At 45.4% G+C, this 18,966-nt stretch overlaps 1 pseudogene; it reads right to left on the reverse strand.

Annotated features, from left to right (window-relative positions):
- Positions 1-705: 705 nt before the first annotated feature.
- LOC127187291 (uncharacterized) lies at positions 706-800 on the reverse strand (annotated as a pseudogene).
- Positions 801-18,966: the final 18,166 nt, after the last annotated feature.

The following is an 18,966-nucleotide window of genomic DNA, read 5'->3' on the forward strand; positions in this document are numbered from 1 at the left end:
CCAGGGCCAGCTCTCCCACAATTCTCTGGTGAGGAGCAAGGCAAGTTCTGCACAACCCTTAGACCAGGGACATCTGCCTGGCCTCTAGTGGTAACACATGCCTGCTGCTGAAAGGGCCATGGACCGACATGTCCCCCAGTGACAGTACAGGCCAAGACCCTACGGTGGTCCTAGGTGGCTTCATTGGCTACTCTTATCAGGCTGTTCCTCACTTGCCTTGAGTGTCCGGTTGTGCCTCTATTCCTTGTGCTCACATCCTTCTGTTTCTCCTTCTCTTCCATCTCTCCACTTATTTGTTCCTCCTAGTGGCACCTGGGGTCTCTGGGAGTCTGGGTTCATCTCAGGAGTGGTCTCAGGAGTGTTATGTCTTGCTCCCACATCATGACACTGGACTGCAATCATCTTGAGCATGGTCTGCTCCCTCAGATCTGTACAGCCCCAGGCTGGTGGGCATCTCCTGATAGCTAGCTCCCTGTCTGGGCCCCACGACACTTGCTCTGTTGGTCATCTAGGACTCACTCCTTGCCTGGGCACTCCTCACAAGTTGCCCCACGCTAGCTAGGAGCTTCAGTCTCAGACTCACTTCCACACGGGGCTGCCTCCCAGAGAGGGTTGTTCTAGTCTTCCGTTCACACCCCACTCTGGGAGCTCTCTCTCTTGTGCAATGCCTGACTGGTAGTCATCTCAGCCTTGCTTTTTCCAGGGAGTGTTAGGCTACTAATCATTCGGGGGTCTGTTCACAGGTCACAACATGGAACAAAGGTGTAGCCTTTCTCCTCTGTGCCACCTACTGAGGCACATGTGACAAAAAAAAAATTACTTTTAGAAAGAAATTTTATTATAGAGTAAAACATAAAAGGAGATTCCATTGCAGAAAGCAAGCAGAGATGTGTAGAAGGGATCCTGGGTGGTAGGTCCAAAGTACAGAAAGACACATAGATAGTCTAAAGCAATGTTTCTCAACCTGTGGGTCGGGACCCCTTGAGGTTAAAAGACCCTTCCACAGGGAGTCTCCTAAAACCATTGAAAAACACAGATATTGCATTATGATTTGTAACTGTAGCAAAATTCCATGAAGTAGCAGTGAGCATAAGTTTTCCATCAGGGTCACCACAACATGAAGAACTGTATTAGAGGGTCGCAGCCTGAGGAAGGTGGAGAACCACTGCTCTAAGGTGGCATTGGAGCCTGTGACGTGCCAGCTAACAAGCCACTACCACCTACCATCCAGGTTGATGATCTGTGACCCAGATGTGGCCACTCATATGCCTTCTCTTAGGACACACGGGGCAGCTGAGGAGCTTACAGGACATGATTTCCAACAAAATCTGGAAGGATCGTGCCCGCACCATTTAAGAACTGTGAAGAGAAGGCCGGCATCATGCCATCCTTTCTTCTTCTTATCGGGCCCCCTCAAGAGGTGCAAAGGCAAGAAATGTCAAGTGCCCTTGGCCCTGCGCCTCCCCTTGGAGTGTTTTCGCAGCTGCCTGAGCCCCCATGGAATCCTGTCATACATAAATTACTGTCTGAAGGCTCAGGGACGAATGTTTTATTCAGAAGCATTGAATGGAATTTTGCTTTATCGTCCCCAAGATGAGTTATATGTGCCTTGGAAGCAGACAGATAGTAAATCAACCTCTGGGTTTTGAAAAAAAAAATCCATTCCAAGTCAGGAGATGGGAATAACACTTACATGGGCCTGGCCATTTTTCTAAAAATAGTGAGTTGAATTACTGGAGTATCTAAAGTGGTGAGGAAAATGTCACTGATAAGTACACTAGATTAATTAATCGGACATGAGATCAGTGTTTGTGAATTTAGTGAAAACCACAGCCCAGTCCACAGGGAACTTTGAACAGGCTGCCTCTTGCCATCCCAGCCAGAGCTCCTGCCTGTGGGTGGGGGTAGGGAGCTGCTTGTGTCTGTGACTTCGCAGAAATCACAGCCAAAGATCAGTTCTAAGTGAGTCTTGGATTTAAAATGGACTATTCTCTTCCATCACAGCTCCTGAAGATACGCCCACAGACTGTTGACATTGATGGCAAGAAATCACACCCACAGACCACTGACGTTGACAGCAAGAAATCACTCCGCTCAAAAAATGGGAGAGGAAAACAACCTAGAGGAGGAGGGAGAGCTTGCCAGAACCTTCCTCTGGAATGGTTAGTCCTCCTGATAACTGACTTGTCCTTCTAAAACTGCTCCGGAGCTTAGTAGTAGAAATGGCCACCCTCCAGGCAGATCTTCCCCTGGACCTTTGCAGAATTTGCATAGCCACACACGTCCATATGCACAGATGCATTCCTGAGACATGCATGCACACGTTGTGTGAACTTCTCTTTTGGTGTACATACACAGTGGTACCTAATGGTACACACCTGTAAGGCCAGCACTGGGGAGGTAAAGGCACGGGGATTGGGACTTGAGGTTATCCTCTGGCTATTGAAGGTTATCAGTAGGTCACATAGGGAGTTCAAGGCTAGCTGATCCATGCAATCCCATCTCAAAACAAACAATGAACAAACAAACAAAAGCATTCACTTACTTAAACTAGTTTTTAAAAAATCAGCACTATCCTCTTCTAGGAAACCTATCACAATTAGGAATGGTGGCACACAAAGTCAGGTCATAAAATGGTCACAAGGTCATGCTTTTCAATAATCTATTCTGGCTGTCATCCTGCATGGGGCAAGGTGGGCCTTACACAGATATCTGCATGTCCTCAGCAAGTTACACTGGCTCTCTCAGCTTCTAATTTGCAACGTGTTAAATACCTCTCAATTATGACTAAAAAGAGGCTTTCATGCAGATATGTTTTATGTTACCTTCCGGTCCTACGTCATGTTAATTCATTTCACTAAAACGCCCAGCTAATCAGGTCAACACTGAGATCTCCTGGTGATGGTATTTGAATTCCCTTTCCTGCCCTGATGATTAAAATGCAACCTGAGTTCAGAGGCTGCTGGTTTCTAGGTTAGAAGTCACTCGTGAATCTTATAGCAAGAGCTGGGAGAGTGGCCCGGCCCGGAGGACGTAATTATCTTTATTATGGCTTCTCGACTGGTCATCTGTCTTCATGACACATGCTCATCATCTGTGCAGAAGGACTCTCCACTCCTCCTGCCGTGCACTCAGACACCGTCTTTACTCCTCCTGCCACGCACACGGACACCACAACAAGAGGCATCTCTAGAAATAAAATTTGAAGCAGGAAAGACATTTTACATACAAATGACCTGATATTAAGTGAAACTACTTTAAGAAGTCTGACTTCATCCATGTTGAAGACTGTTAAAGGTCTTCTACGTCTTAAAGTCCTGAGCTCCATGCTGGGGTGTGTTGCAGGGACAAGCAGGGCTTCCTTTCCGGTTTATGCTAAGGAGAGACAGGAGATACTGAGAGAGATTTGGGATGATGGGATCCAGTGGTCCATCACCAGGACCACAGGATGACTCCAAGTTCGAGGACAGGGAAGATCCGTTCAAAGGTCATCTAGTGGTGAGGATGAGCAAACATGGTGACGCCAAAGAGCAGCAATGAGGCCTGGGCATTCCCTAGGGGTTAACTTGAAGGTGTGATACGAACTTGTTTAGATGCAAGCTTCATGCTGAACCTGGTGGATGCTGAGGCTTCAGAGGAGGCAGCAAAGGGGTCTAAACTCCCCCAGGATGCTGAGACTACACAATGCACATACCTTGGCTGAACTCCACATGAGATTCTATGAGCAAGCACTTGGGGAGAGTGGCCCATAACCCCATAGTGAAGCCAGAGAGAAAGAATATAGAAAGAGAAGCTTGGCAGCTGGTGAGCCCCTGGGGTTGCTGGCCAAGGGTTTGGCAGACCTCCTCTCAGGAGGATGTGCTGTTACATAGCACCAAATGCCTCAGGTGGGCATGTGGGTTTCACCTGGGCAGGTGCATGAAGTATGTGGCCCCAGGAAAAGACCATAGACTCAACCAATTATAATGGAAGGATTTGCTGATTAGCTGCTGGCAGGACAACACCTTAGTCATGTCGGGAAGGAGGGCTATGGGGAAGGGTTTTGTCAAAAAGGGGAAAAGCCACAAGACGACCTACAGTATCTACACAGGCAAGCAAAAACGGGTCTGTTTTGCCTAGTTAAGTGGTTAGGGCAACTCAAAGCAATCTTTTGAGTATTTGCATAAGCAAGTTACAGAAGCCCAAAACTCAATTAGTCATATCATAACAAGTAGATGGTCAGAGCTGCATAATTTTGCATGGGGGCCACTGAGACAGGGTAATGGAGAACTTGTCTTCCAGGCACTGGAGTTAGCGACAGATGGCTATTGGGCAACACGGAGTTTCTTTAGCCATCACCTTCCCCACTGGCTCTAGATCATATGAATCGAATCACCAGTTCACACTTATGTAGGGCTAAAGGTTGATATTTTAATTAGGCCATTCAGTCACTTTCCAGCCCCAATCTTAAGTGACCTCTTTTTGTAACTCTCAGATTTTAGCAGGTGAATGTAATACTAAAGGAGCCAGGGGCCAACATGAGCTTTGGTGTGCTACAGGCACCATAGACACTCATTCGTCTCTTTTTGGCAGAGATAGGGAAATGAGTCCTTGGCAGGGGGGAATTAGTTTCCTTTGGACCTAATATTCCAGCATTTTGTTAATGATAAGAGATGATGTCGTCTCTTCTGTAACTGCTTCTCAGCTGAAATCGGACGTTGTCAGCTCCCAGGAAGGCTGGAATGCCACTCAAGCCCTGGAGCAGGCCACATACATCAGGTTTGCTGGCCATGCTCTGTTGAACCACGTGGGACTAGTGAAGTGAGGGTAGGCCTTGGAGAAGTCTGGAATGCTGGTCCGAAGCCGGGCCTCAAGCTGATTGAAAACTTCATCAGAAGCATCTGGTTTACACTGGCTTCAGCAAGTCCAGGGTTTGCTAGTTCAAAGGACCACCTGAGGCTGGTGTGTTTGGAGCACTTTGCAGTTTCTAGTTGATTAGAAGTCTGCTGGGACATACATAGACTAGGAAGAGAAAGTAAAGTTAAAGAGCTTAGAGGAAAATCTTAATTCTATTGATTAAATTTTTTAGGCCTTTATAACTTGTGTTTACATATCTTAAATCATTTTTTTTTTCAAATTCTCATAGCTTTTTAAGCTTTTATATCCTCAGACTTTTATAACTTGTATTTATAGATCTTATATTACTTTCTTAGATTCTTATAACTTAGTTAAGCTTTTACATCCTTAGACCTTTACAATTTGCACCCTAAATTATTTTCCTACAACCTCATAGCCTTTAGAAACTCCAAGTCTCTTTTAGCAAGATTGAGTCTGCCTTTTTTAGCCGGAGACCTAGTAGCTCAAGTAAAGCAAGGACTGGTTTTTCACATATGTGAAATCATGGGGGAGGAGAAGAAGGGGGAGGAGCAGGGGGAGGAGGAGGAGCAGGGGGAGGAGCAGGGGGAGGAGGAGGAGCTGGATGCTTGCTGTTTTTAAATTAATAAAGTTACAGTTCACTATTAACATCATCAGAGATCTGGGAAGAATGAATTTGAGCACAAAGTGTAATTCAAATGACCTTTGTATCTACTAAAACAACAGAGATTGAACTAGTTACCCTAGGTTCCTCCATAGTGGTCTTGGGGCAGAGGTCATTGGTCATCAGCAGTCACACAGGACAGCATTAAGTCATTCAGATGCCAGACCCAGAAGACCAGAAGATCTAAGTGTGTGTGTGTGTGTGTGTGTGTGTGTGTGTGTGTGTGTGTGTGTGTGTGAGTGTAACTTGAAAGCCTGGCCTACCTTGGGAGGCAGTCAATTCTCCAGTGTCCTGCTTATCCACAGTTTGGGCAGGGTCCTGCCAGCAGACAGTGCTACCACAATGTAGGAAGGGGTCTTCTTTGGAGGAGACCTCACTCAGGGCTGCCACTAGGAACTGATGGTTTTGTCCATCATGGAAAACTTTTCTATTAAACATTATAAATGCCATATTCAGCAGAACTCTCAGGAGTTTGAAGGCCAACATTTAATTTATTTAGTGTGCTTTATTTTAAACCAAAACTATTTGTTTTTAGTTATTTGCTTCAGGTTTAACCTTGAAAACATACACAGAAGGCTAAATAAAGCTTGTCCCTGGAAATGAAGTACATTTGTATCGTGCTTATAAGCATAGTTTTGATCATACTAATAATAACAAAGCTGACCATTAAAAAATTGATCATTTATAAGATGATTGAACATTGGCTTGCATGTCCTTATTATCTTTTATAGTTTAAAACAAGTTAGCAGCTTTTTAAAATAAGATTAGATTTTATAGTTTTATTCCTGCTTAGTGTTTGTTTTAAAAATTATAATTTTTGAATTAAAGTTTTAAATTACAGTTTTAAATAAAATATCAAAATAAACTTTAAACTCTAAATGTAGCCCATACAGAGTTTGGGAATTTTATAAAACCATAAATATATTTCACAGAGAAAGATTGAGAACCTTTCTTTTTTTTTTTTATCCTTGCTTGGTATACCATTATAGAATATCACAGTTTCTTTTATGACTCAGGGAGGAGTGAATGGATGCTAAGGTGAAGGTACAATGGCCTTTCCTATCTCCTTTTGGAGAAATATTAACTCCTAACAATTCCAACTCTGATAATTTTAAGCAGGTGTACCTGGAATTATTACTGAGAGATTTTAGACAGAGGGTTTTATTTTATTTTATTTCATGTCAATTTGGGTCTTCAGGTGGAGGCAGACAACTTGAAAACCTTAATAAGTGTTTTTTTCTTATAAAGTCATTAACTTGCAGACAAATACAGTGTCTGTTACCTAGAAGCCGTTTAACAGAAAACTATAAAAACCAGACGTCTATAGGAACTCAGAAAATGGCTTCTGGGCTTATGGTGCCCTGGAGGATTGGGAGCCAGGAATGCCTGCATCACCCCAGCCCAGTGGCACAGGACTGCAAACACAAGGCCATACAGAAGTGTCTGATGTACCTGCAGCACTGAACAGCAGGCTTCAGTGAGCCAGTGACCAGCACAGAGAAAAAAGAAGCAAGTGCCCAAAGGGAGCTAGCATAGAAGCAGCCAGGAGCTGCTGGCTCCTAAGAGTGAACCATAGAACACTATGCTCGGCTGTTTTGAGATTTCCTTTGTGAACGCAGCTAATCTGAATCTCTTCACTTTAGCCTCAGGTAGACTCTTCAGACAAGGGCAAAAATCAGCCACATTCTTCATCCAAATACCACAAGAATGAACTCTAGGCAGCATACTAAAGTTGTTCTCTTCTGAAACGTCTTGAGCCAGGCCCCCACCGTTCAAATCACCCTCAGGACCAGTCTTCCATATTCCTATTAGGATGGCTCATTAAACCCGGAATAAAACATTCCGATGCTTTTCCTAATGCAGAGTCCCAAATCCACATTCCTCAAAACAAAAACAATGTCAGGCCTATCCCTGGTACCAACTTCTGCCTTAGTTTTGTTTGTTTGTTGTTAGCAGGCAAGACATGGCTCAAGAGAAGGGGCTGAGAGTTCTGCATCTGGATCAGCAGGCAGTCAGAAGGAGACTGGATTTGTTTCACACTGGACATAGCTTGAGCATTGAGGTCCTCAAAGCCTCGCCTCCGCTGTGACATACTTCCTTAAGCAAAGGCCACACCCCCTCCAATAAGGCCACGCCTCTTAATAGTGCCACTCCCTATGGCCAAGCATTCAAGCACATGAAGCTATTGGGCCATACCTATTCAAACCACCACAATCTCCTTGGGTCAGCTCTGAAGTCTTTTATTGGAAGACAGCTTTTGGTATTTGAGGTCTGTGTGTGTCCAATCCTTGACTCATTTCACTCACATTCTATTTCAAGGTGATTTATGACATTTTCCTTTGTCCCTAAATGTTGTGACTGACACTAGCCATGTTCATCTGCTCTGTACTTCTCCTCCCGTGGAGGAAAAGGCTAACATCGTGAGAGGACAACAAAATGCAATGAATTCTAGCAAGTGTAAAAATTATGTTTTAACCCAAATTTCTGGCAATAGCATCAGCTGTGATGTCACTCGCCTGTAAATCCAGTACTCCACGGAAGGAGACTGAGGCAGGAGAGGTGAGTTTGGGGATGGCCTGGGCTACAGAGTGATATCATCTCAATAAAAACAAAACATTCCTGTCAATTTACAGCCACTCATGGTTTTCAGGTGTCCCTTCTGCTCCACCCCATCCTTTCTTGCTCCCCACCTGACCTGTGAAACCTCTGCCAATGTCTGTCCCCTCTCACTTTGCCCACTAGTGTCTTCACTTTTGTCTGCCTTTTGTACAACTATCCAGATTGAATATTTTTTGTTTGGTTGTTGTTTTGTTTTGTTTTGTTGTTTGTTTGTTTGTTTTGTTTTTGACTGTGTTGGAAGAGATGAGGACTGACACCCTTCCCCAGACCCAGCAAGGGTTGGGCTGTGGGGAGTGGGCTTTCTCTGCAGGTGCTCTTTTCTGGCCCTGTCCCAGCACAAGCCTCCAGATTGAATTTTGAAGACTTTGCTTTCACATCAGTGAATCTTATTTTTAAATATTTAGGAACAATTTGTAATGACAGAAAGCTAACATCTCAGCTAAGGCACAAAGGACAGTTTTCAGTGTGCCTGAGTGAATGCTAGCTGTGGGAGGCTCTGGGCTCTTGAGCAGAGGGAAAAGAGACAGATTGATATGTAGACGGCCCTGTGAGGGGAAATCAAAGCAAGGTCCTCTTCGCATTTCCCCACCACCTCTCTGCTTTCCTCCCTCCCATCCTAGGGCAGTGGAACATTTTTCTCCACTGGGCTCTGCTTGAGTTCTCTGTTTTATTTTCAGAAGCCACTTGCTAGGGACAAGAGGACTCCCAGCAGGCTGCGCCGTTTAATCAGCAGAGGCATTCTGGAACACAGCAGCTTTCCAGGCCTGCTCCCTAGAGAACACAGATGACTTAGGGGACGTCATCTCCCATGGGCTGCCCAAGCAAAGCCAGAAATAGATAGGCCACAGGCAGGTAGCAAAATATGTGCCAGTCACCTCTTGGGGTCTGATGGCTTTGCTCAGCAAGTTGGTTGAAAATAAAACGTAGTGCTTGACAAGACCCCAAGCCATCGACCCAGAGCACAGTGTCTACATGGCCACCAACCCTATTAGATCACAGACGCTCTAACTGTCTCTCTGCCTTCCCAAGAAGTCAGGACACGTACTGCTACAGCTTTCCATGCAGAAAATAGCCTTGATAAAATGGGACATGTGCCAAGTATGGTAGGACATACCTGCACTCCCAGTTTTAGGAGGCAAAGGAGGGCAGATCTCCCTGAATTCAAGGCCAGCCTGGTATATATGGTGAATTCCAGGTACTCTAGGGCTATATAGTGAGACCCTGTTGGGGGCAGGCTGGAGAAAGGAAGGAAGGAAGGAAGGAAGGAAGGAAGGAAGGAAGGAAGGAAGGAAGGATTGAGTTGTGTTGTTGGAACTTATTCTAAGTATGACCTTTTTTTTTTTTTTTTTGACACCATTTAATCTTAGGAAGAAACTAAATTCAAGCTCCCTTAGAGGAGCTGCGGATTCCCCAAAAACTGAACAGCTTCTGTTGTAATGAGACAGTTGTCTGAGTGCAGCCATCTTAGGGACAACTTCTCCGTGTTAGTGGCAAGGTCAACTAAGTTCATGATCCCAGACCCAGGGACTCACTCCTATCCTGACTGATGGAAATTCCCTTGCTCAACCCCTTATGTCAAAATATGATTGGACAGTGCTACAGCCCACCCTGCTCCCCCTCGCCGTATGGTTATGCTGTATAGCATCCCTTCAGTGTCACAGTTCAAACCCCAAGTCAGTTCTGTGGCCCTGATCAATCAGAAGTGGCTTGATTACAATACATTTTTGTCATCTGCATTGACCTGGCCCTTCAGTTATGCTGGATTTAGGTGGTCCCCACAACACTATGAGCTCACAGCTCTTACAAGGGGTTCATTTCTCAATCTCTCACTGGCAGCTATGAACAAGTTCAGCCCTCCTGTCTCCTAGCCAAGGATGGCCTTGAATTATAACTTTACTTTTTATCTAGTGTCTGCCCACCTGGGACTCCTGGCACATAGACCAGGATCCATAACAAGGTATGGAGCTTACGTACACCTCACTAAAAACCTCTAAGAGTCAGAAGCCTTCTCTGTCCTTGGGAACCAAAGTCCATTCTTTCAGGATACCACCATGCCACACAACCACAGTGACTGTTCTTAGTGATCTGTATTTTGGGAATTTGTAGGTTGCCACCTCTGCTCCTTTCTCTCTCCCTTTAATATCCCATCATGCTTTGCATAGCTGCTCTCTCTCCTCTGAAGCTCTCTTCTCTGGATCCCTCTCCTTCCAAGGCCCCATCACTGCTGCCTGTGATCACATGGCTCTCCTTAGGAGGGGCTAGTTAACATAGGCTCCTTCCTATGTAGCACAAACCCCAAATGACCGTGACTCAGCATGAAAGATCAGTTCATGTGTTCCACACCCGGTTGCCTCACCAACCTCCAGGAGTCTCCCCACTCCCATCTTGCCAATAACGCAGACCATAAGGAACCCCCTAAGACCTTTGTGAGACCACAGTGTATCTCCCCAAAGTGTGAAGGATAGGGAGCTGACAAGTCAACAGCCATGTGGAGAAGCTTTCTCTGACTTCTCAATTTTAAATAAATTAATTAAACCAAACTTCAATCTGTTAAGGCAGAGCTGCCTTCCCCCGCCTCCAGAAAATTCCCATGTACCTTGGGATAAATGATTTTTGTCGGTCTATCAGAATTAATGAGGAGCCGCTATACTAGATTGTCATTTAACATGCGATTTAAAACTGCTGAGTCAGGCTGGAGAGATGATTCAGTGGTTAAGAACACTGGCTGCTCCTCCAGAGAACCGAGGCTCAATTCTCAGCACCCACGTGGTATCTCACAACTGTCTATAACTCCAAGATCTGACAGCCTCACACAGACACACATGCAAGCAAAATGCCAATGTGCATACAAACAAACAATAAACAAGCAAGCAAACAAACAAAATACTTACAAATGTTGAGTTGATGACCTTAGGTGTGCCAGTGCATGAGAAATGTTCTTGGGAAAATTGTAAACACTGGAGTATACATAAAATGTGATGTAGCATATGTGTGTCTGCACGGATATATCTTCCTTTGTGTGCATGAGTGTGTTTCATACTGGAGAGAAAAACACGAAGATCATGATTAAGTCATTGTAAGTTTTGGTGATGTATGCTTTGTCAATTGCTAGTGGGAGCTTTTTTTTTTTTTTTTAATTGGTTCTTTTAAAATAATTTTTTAATTTAAAAATCCTTTAAAGATTCATTTTTAATTATATACCCCTCGCGCGTGCGCGCGCGTGTGTGTGTGTGTGTGTGTGTGTGTGTGTGTGTCCACACACAACTACACTGACAGAAATGACCATCAGATCCCATAGAACTGGGTGTAGAGTACTGATCTACCTGATGTAGGTGCTGGGAACTGAACCTGGATCCTCTGCAAGAACAATAAACACTTTTAACCACTGAGCCTTCTTTCCAGCCCCCATGATTCATTTACGATCTCTGATTGCATCCCATGGCTCCTATGGGCATTTCTTCTCTGACTACAATGAGACATTAACCCCCTCAAAAGAACTTTAAGGCAGAAATAAATCAAGGTCAGATTAGCTATTACTTAATAAAGAGTCCCCCTCCAAAGCTCAAAACATGTGAGGCACTCTTGAAGAGACCCTTGGTATATGTTTTTTAAAATCTATTTCCTACTAATATTTTTGTATTGATGATAAAGTAAAAAGTCAAGTTTTCTTAATTTTCTAGACTGCTTTCTTAATGTAGCATTTGGTGTGTTTGAAAGTTATGGGTGGGGCTGGGGAGAAGGCTCAACGAAGTGTTTGCCATGCAAGCATGAATACCTGAGACCAATTTGTAGAACTCACATTAAAAAAAAAAAAAGTCTGGAAGGGTAGCAGTGCTTGAATCTCAGTACCGGGCAAGCAGGGACAGGGGGACCCTTGAGGCTCCCTGGCTGCCAGGTTTAGTTGGCCAAATCCAGTACACTGAGAGAGCTTTGTAAAAGATGTAAGGTAGAAGCAGCTGACAAAGACACTGGATGCTAACCTCCTGTTCCAACATGCACCTGCACACATACATGTACACACATGAACACATATATACATTTACAATGAAGTCACAGACCTCCTGACACATCTAGCTCTCCGGCTCTGTCTCAGCACTGTTATTCCCTAGATGGCTGTAAATATCTCATGGTTACTTCCTAAAGGACCTTCCTGCTCCCACAGCCACCTGTACACAACCAGTGAAGAGCTAGAAGCTGCGCTAACTCCTGATGCTTTCAGTAAGTTGGGCACCTGTTTCCCCAGATACCTCTCAGCAGTGGTATGCTATCTTCCAAGCCCATGGGCTCCCTTCATGCTGACCCATGTTTGGGGGATGTTTCCACATCTTCTTTTAGGTCACTTGTGCACTGGATCAACTGGACTGGACTAGAAAACACTATAAGTTGAGCATGAGTTTTATGCATTACAGATGGCACCCTCTGGTCCTTGTTTACAGAGTCAGACGGCAAGACAAATGCCCTGGAGTCAATGTTCCAAAGAGTAAGGAGCTTCCAAGACTATTCTCCCCAAAAATTGAAGAAGGGTAGCTCCCCTCTACTCCAATATCCCAGCACATGGTGCACAGTGACAGGAGTTTATCACAAAGGGCTCCCTCCCTCCCTCCCTCCCTCTCTCCCTTCCTTCCTTCTCCCTCTTTCTCTGTTTTTCTTCTACCTTCAATCATGAGGAGATAGAGTCCCAAGGCCCTCACCAGATAGATCTCCTTGATCTTAGACTTTCCAACTTCTAGAACCATGAGCTAACTTTTTTTGTTTATAATACTGTTCTAAGAGCTGAGAGTGATCTAGGAATAGTGGCTCATGCCTTTAATCCCAGCACTTGGGAAGCAGAGGTAGGCGGATTGCTGTGAGTTCAAGGCCAGCCTGGTCTACAAAGCGAGTCCAGGACAGCCAAGGCTACACAGAGAAACCTTTTCTAAACAAAACAAAACAAAAGGTTGAAAGTGGTGTAGCACAGGCACTAAGACCCACTGACTTCTCCCGACCATCACCAACTTTCGGTGTTGTCCCTCTTACCTTATTACAGCCATATAAACAACAATAAAACCCAAAGAAACACTAGATTTCTATGATATATTGCATCTCTCCTCGTTTATGACAACTTAAGTCTTGGGTCAGTATTAGTTTATCTTCACACACTGGTATGTAGGTGTGTGTGTGTGTGTGTGCATATCTGCATGTGTGTGTTAATGCATGTGTGTTTAGTGTGCATGTATATGCATGCAAGCATAAATGAAAGCTGAGGTCAACCTTTTGTATCATTTCAAAACCCTTAATATTTATTTATTTATTCCCAGACAAGAATCTCTCAGTGAGTTCTGGGGCTCACCAAGCAGGTAACACTGGCTGGTCACCAAGTCCCAGGTGTCTGCCTGTCTCCACCTTCCCAACTATTAGATTTCAAGCACATGTTTCCACAGCTGGATGTTACATGCGGACTCTAGGGATCGAACTCAGGTTGTTGGGCTCCCATGTCAAGCACTTTACCAAATGAGCCATTTTACCAGCCCTGGAAGCTCCACTCATTTTCTTGCAAGCATCTTATGGAGAGTGTGGGCTTGCATTCTTCCATGTGAAAAGAAATCAGTGAAGAAGAGAGGCAATGCAATGCTAGGTGGAGATCGTCCTCCTGCAAAGGCTGCAGAGCCCTCATCTACAGTCCTGTCCTGGAATCTGGCCTCTTGACAGTGTAACTCAATATCATCTGTAAAGTTCACTCCTGAGAACCATATCACACAAATGAGTCCCCCCATTAAATGTGAAAAATAGGATACCAGGCAACAGATATGACAGGAAGAAGTTTACTATAGAAGCATGAGAGAGCAGGAAAGGGAAGGAGCGTCCTAAGGGGGGAGGTGGGAGAGAAAGAGAGAGACAGAGACACAAAGACAGACAGACAGAGACAGAGAGAGACAGAGACAGAGAAGTTGCTTATATACTAACGCCAACCCCCCATATTGAAAAAAAAAATCTTATAAGTGGTTTAAGTAAATTCATGATTTTGTGTTGGACAACTGTATTCCTACATGTCCTAGGGCTGACTGCAGTTCATGCGTTGGGCATCTTTAGATGGAAATATCTCAGGTAAGGTCTTCAAATCTTCTAGGGATAAAGGGATTTATAATATTTAAAAGGTTCTGATAAATCACGGAAGAGGGTACAGAAATTGTAGGAACCAGAGGCCAAGGAGGGCCTGCATGAAGCCCTGTTGTGCCTGTGAACTCACTGTGGCTGAGGCCTGCACAAGACCTGTGCAACATTAGCCAAGCATTGTCATCTGAGAGTGGAGAGGGGCCAGAGTGAGCCTGACTTCCCAGGGAGGAAGGGTGGTTGGTTTTAAGAGTGTGGCCTGTGGCAGATGACCACACTCCAGTAGGTGGCCCCACACCTATGAAAACATGGGCAGCACAAGTTAGATCGAATGGATTTTTTTTAAAGTAGAAATTTGGGAGAGGTGAGGGTGGTGAATCTGGGAGCAGTTAAGGGAGTTGGAGATGAATATGATCACCCTGCACAGTATGCATGCATGAAATTCTCAAAGAATTAATAAAAGTACTATATTTTTCAAAGAGGCCTAAAGGCTGAAGAGATGACTCACTGGCTAAGAGCACTGTCTGCACTTGAAGAGAGCCTGGGCTCCATTCCCAGAACCTGCAAGTGCTTGTAACTTCAGTTGCAGGTGATCCATGTGCTCCTCTGGCCCCCACAGGAACCAGACAGAGACATGGTGCACATACATACATGCATATAGGCAAAACACATACACATCTAAAGTAAAACAAACAAATACCAACTTTAACAATTGTTTAAAGAGGCTTGGGTGCCTACGTTTAAGAACATGGGAAAGGCTGTGCGCTTTTGCCAAGTGGTGCTCAAAGCCTTCCTAAATCTCAGTATGTGTGGTCTGATGCAAAAGCGCAGAGGTGATGGCATTGCCTCTCTTTGGCTTTCTGGGAGGAAAGACAAATTCACAGAAGCATGGGGAAGCCCTCTGCACTTAGCCTTCCCCGGTGTCCCTAGGACCTGGCTCACTCGCCAGCAGGATTTGGGCTTGGGGAGTGGTTCCATCGAGGCTATAGGAATTATATGTTGTGTCGTTTAGCTCCTTGTTATGGGAAACCTAGCATTTCCCTAATGGGAAACAATTGCCTCAGAGTGGGCTCCGACTGCTTTATTTACAGTGAGGAACAGAACGCCGCTGCACTCACCCTGTAATTACAGTGACACAACAAACCTCGGTGGAGCCAGCGCCTAGCAGAACCTTCACCATCATCCTGGCTTCCATGCAGGAGACTCCAGGCAGGCTCCTCAGGCTGCCTGCACACCTCTGCAGTGCTGGCTCCAGGCCTCTAAGAATCAGGCTCCATCAGTGTCTTTAGAGTGGCCAGCAGACAAAAGCCAGGGAGCCCTTACTGAGTGGAAAGTCTTGGGTCCACTCTGGACCACTGTCTCAAAATCTCCAGTGAAGGCTCAGGGATGGGAAATCCAGATTTAGAGATGCTGAGAGCTTTCCCATTCGCTCTGTGTCTGACTACCAGGAGCAAAACTTGGTACCCACAGAACAAAGGAACAGTTCACCAAGAGTAAATAGGCCAGGAAGTCTCCACCAAGCCTGGGTGAGGCTGAAGGACTCGCCTCTGTGTTCTGAGATGACTTCCAACTGGACACCACTTCTGCTGATGGCCGCTCACCTGGCCGATGGGCAGAAGGTGGCCTTGTGGTTATTCCTTTGGTCACAGCATGTTTACATGGCACCCAGTAGTCAGAAGCATTTTGAGCACTTACTGTATTACCTACCTCTACACGTTCCCAGTGTCCAATCGCAGTGGCCATACCCATCACCTGGTGATAAGATAACGAGTTTCTCAATCTTAGTACACTTAAAAGCTAGTTGGTTACACAAGGAACATACTAAAAAGCCAAGCTATGAGTGTATAGGAGGAACACAAGGGAGACAGCCAAAGGGAAAGGATGCTGGGAGATCTAGTGTGACCCTGAGGAGCCTGAAGGATGGTTTCCCAGGAGCCACAGACCCAGATGTGAATGGGAGGCCAAGAGCAGAGAGTAGAAGGCAGGCAGGGTACGATGAAGAAAATATGTAAGTTAACAAATTACCAGTCATTTATTGGTGGGATTTAATTAAGCCCTATTTGACAAAGGACACAGGATGCAGTTTGCTTTGAAATATTCTGCACATACAAGATTTGAATGTGATAGTTTACATTAAAGTCAGCAGTTTAAGTAGCTGTTAAGTATATGGGAATAATTATCCTAAGAACTGAAAAAGTGATAGATCCAGTAAAAAAAAAAAAAAAAGATCAGAAGATGGCCATTAAAATGGGGGTGGGGGAGGGGAGAGGAAGGAGCAAGAGGAGATTTGAGGGTAGCATCCATCTAAAGCACCAATAAGATAAGGAACAGAAGTAGGAGGAAAAGATGCTCCTGTCTGGTAAATAACTCAAATAAGAAAAATCAGTGATGGGTCAGAAGTCAGAGGTCCCAGATGCCCTGTAAAAATCTGTTTTTGAAATGCATAATGTGAAATTTTGGGTCTGGTACACTGAGCACTCACTTGTGGATTCTGATCACCTGGAAGTGAGCTTTCCAGTGAGCTGTGAACTTTCAGGGGTGGTAGGTGGTATATCAATACTTTAACTCATCCTTTCCCAGAGAGACAGTCAAAAAGCAGGAGGAGGTTGCTCACTGTCAGGCTTCCTTCTGCTGCGGTCATAAGGACACTGAAATGTAATGAGAGCCAGGCACACCACGCAGGCACACCACGCAGGCACACCACGCAGAGAGAGCCAGAAATCTTCAACTTGAGTGGTAGACTGAACCTTGCCCAGGGAAACCTATGAGCAATCAGAGGCCTCCTTTCTTTCTGGTCTTCGCCACCTGAGAACCAAAGGCCTGCTTTCCTTGAGGGTCCCAAGCCTATCCAGAAACCCCACTTCTTTATGCAAAGCAGGTTCTCACCAGAGTAAGAAAAATCCTTCTCAGTATGAGTAACACACACATCTGAGGACACTTGGGAATCACTCCAAAAGCACAACGGTACCCAGCTCTGGCTGTGAGGAAACTGATATGGCAACTAGGGTTACCTGAGGGCAGGCCTAAGATTTCTCAGTCAAAACACACCAATCTACCTACCACCACTATAACTCTGGAACTCTGGGTAAGCACGCACACACACACACACACACACACACACACAGACAGAGAGAGAGAGAGAGAGAGAGAGAGAGGCAGAGACAGAGGCACAGACAGAGACACAGAGAGACAGAGACAGAGAGACAGAGAGAGAGTAGATGCTCATGTTGGTTAATCTTGGACTAAACTTGGGGGATAGCTGCTGGGCACACCTGTGAGGGATTTCCTTGATCGGCTTCTCAAAAGTTGGAAGTCCTACGCTGAGTATGGATGGTATCTTTTTGTGAGAGCCCAGATGTAAGGAGATCTGAGGGGAAACCTTTGCTTTTTGCCTCACCGCCATCGGGTCACATCAGCAAGCTCACCTACGCTGTAAGCTCCCCTGCCTTATTGCTGCCACTGCGGCTGCTATAGTCCTTCACTGATACCAAAACTCAGGTTCTTCCACCTTCTGCTGTAGACAGACAACCAATGGCTTCCCAGGAATGCTCTGGTCTGGGACTTCTACACCAGCCTGGGACCTCTGAGGCCTCCAGCCTCCTGAACTGAGCAGCCACTGGCTTCGAGGCTTCTCCAATGTGCAGGCAGCCATTATTGAAGTCCCCAGACTATGTCCTGTAAGTCAACTCAAGAAACTCCTTTAATATGCACGCATCCTGTCCGCTCTGTTTCTCCAGAGCCTGGTTATGAGCGTGCCCACATGCACATGCATTTCTATTTATTGGGAGGTCACTAAAACACCTGTGGATGTGAGGCTGACCTAGAGCACAGCAAGTGTCAGCTTTCAGAAGTTGCCAAAGGTTTGTTAAGTTGTTTTTGGAGATGCGACACAGGCAGAGCAAGTCTTGGGGCAGAAGGATGCTGGGAAGAGGTTGTGCTCACTGGGGCTGCAGCCCGATGGTCTGAGCCTCATAGAACAGTCTCACTGCAGCCGTGCTAACTAACAACAGTTAGGTAAGCTTGACAGTGCCCTGCTAAATCTCAGAGCTCCTTGGGGGCATCCGGAGTCCTTCGGCAAAGGAAGAAGATGATTTTAGAGAGTCAGGAAGTGAGCTACCTGAATTTTGCATGAAAAATTCTTTGGTCCCAGGTACCTACTTGCTCAGGTGGCCCGAGAAGTGTGTATTCAAGAAAGAAACATCTTGCCGGGTGTGATGGCACACACCTTTAATCCCAGCACTCGGGAGGCAGAGGCAGGCGGATTGCTGTGAATTCGAGCCCAGGCTGGTCTACAAAGCAAGTCCAGGATAGCCAAAGGCTACACAGAGAAACCCTGTCTCAAAAACAAACAAACAAACAAAAACAAACAAACAAAAAAAACAAAAAACCAAAAAAGAAAGAAAGAAAGAAAAGAAAAGAAAGAAACATCTTGTGGGATTCATCAGTCCTTTGCTCTGTGGAGCATCACACACACACAGCCTGAAAGGTACCTGCTCTATTTTGTTTGAAGACAATTTAAGCTGCTGGTCACAAAGCTACGGGCATGTGAGAGAATCAAGCTTTCAGGTGAAAGAGTAGGAACTAGGCTAGAAGTGAGGGCACAGGGCTTGAGGGCAGGGCATCTTGCTGCCCGGCTTATCCCAAGAGGAGCCATAGTTTGGTCATAATGGTTCAGTCTTCCCTAAGCCTGTGTTCAGCGGGACCAGTTGTGGTTCCGATCCCAGGATGCAGCGCTAGGG

The sequence above is a fragment of the Acomys russatus genome, chromosome 3, assembly GCF_903995435.1.
Source record: "Acomys russatus chromosome 3, mAcoRus1.1, whole genome shotgun sequence".
NCBI lineage: Eukaryota > Metazoa > Chordata > Mammalia > Rodentia > Muridae > Acomys > Acomys russatus.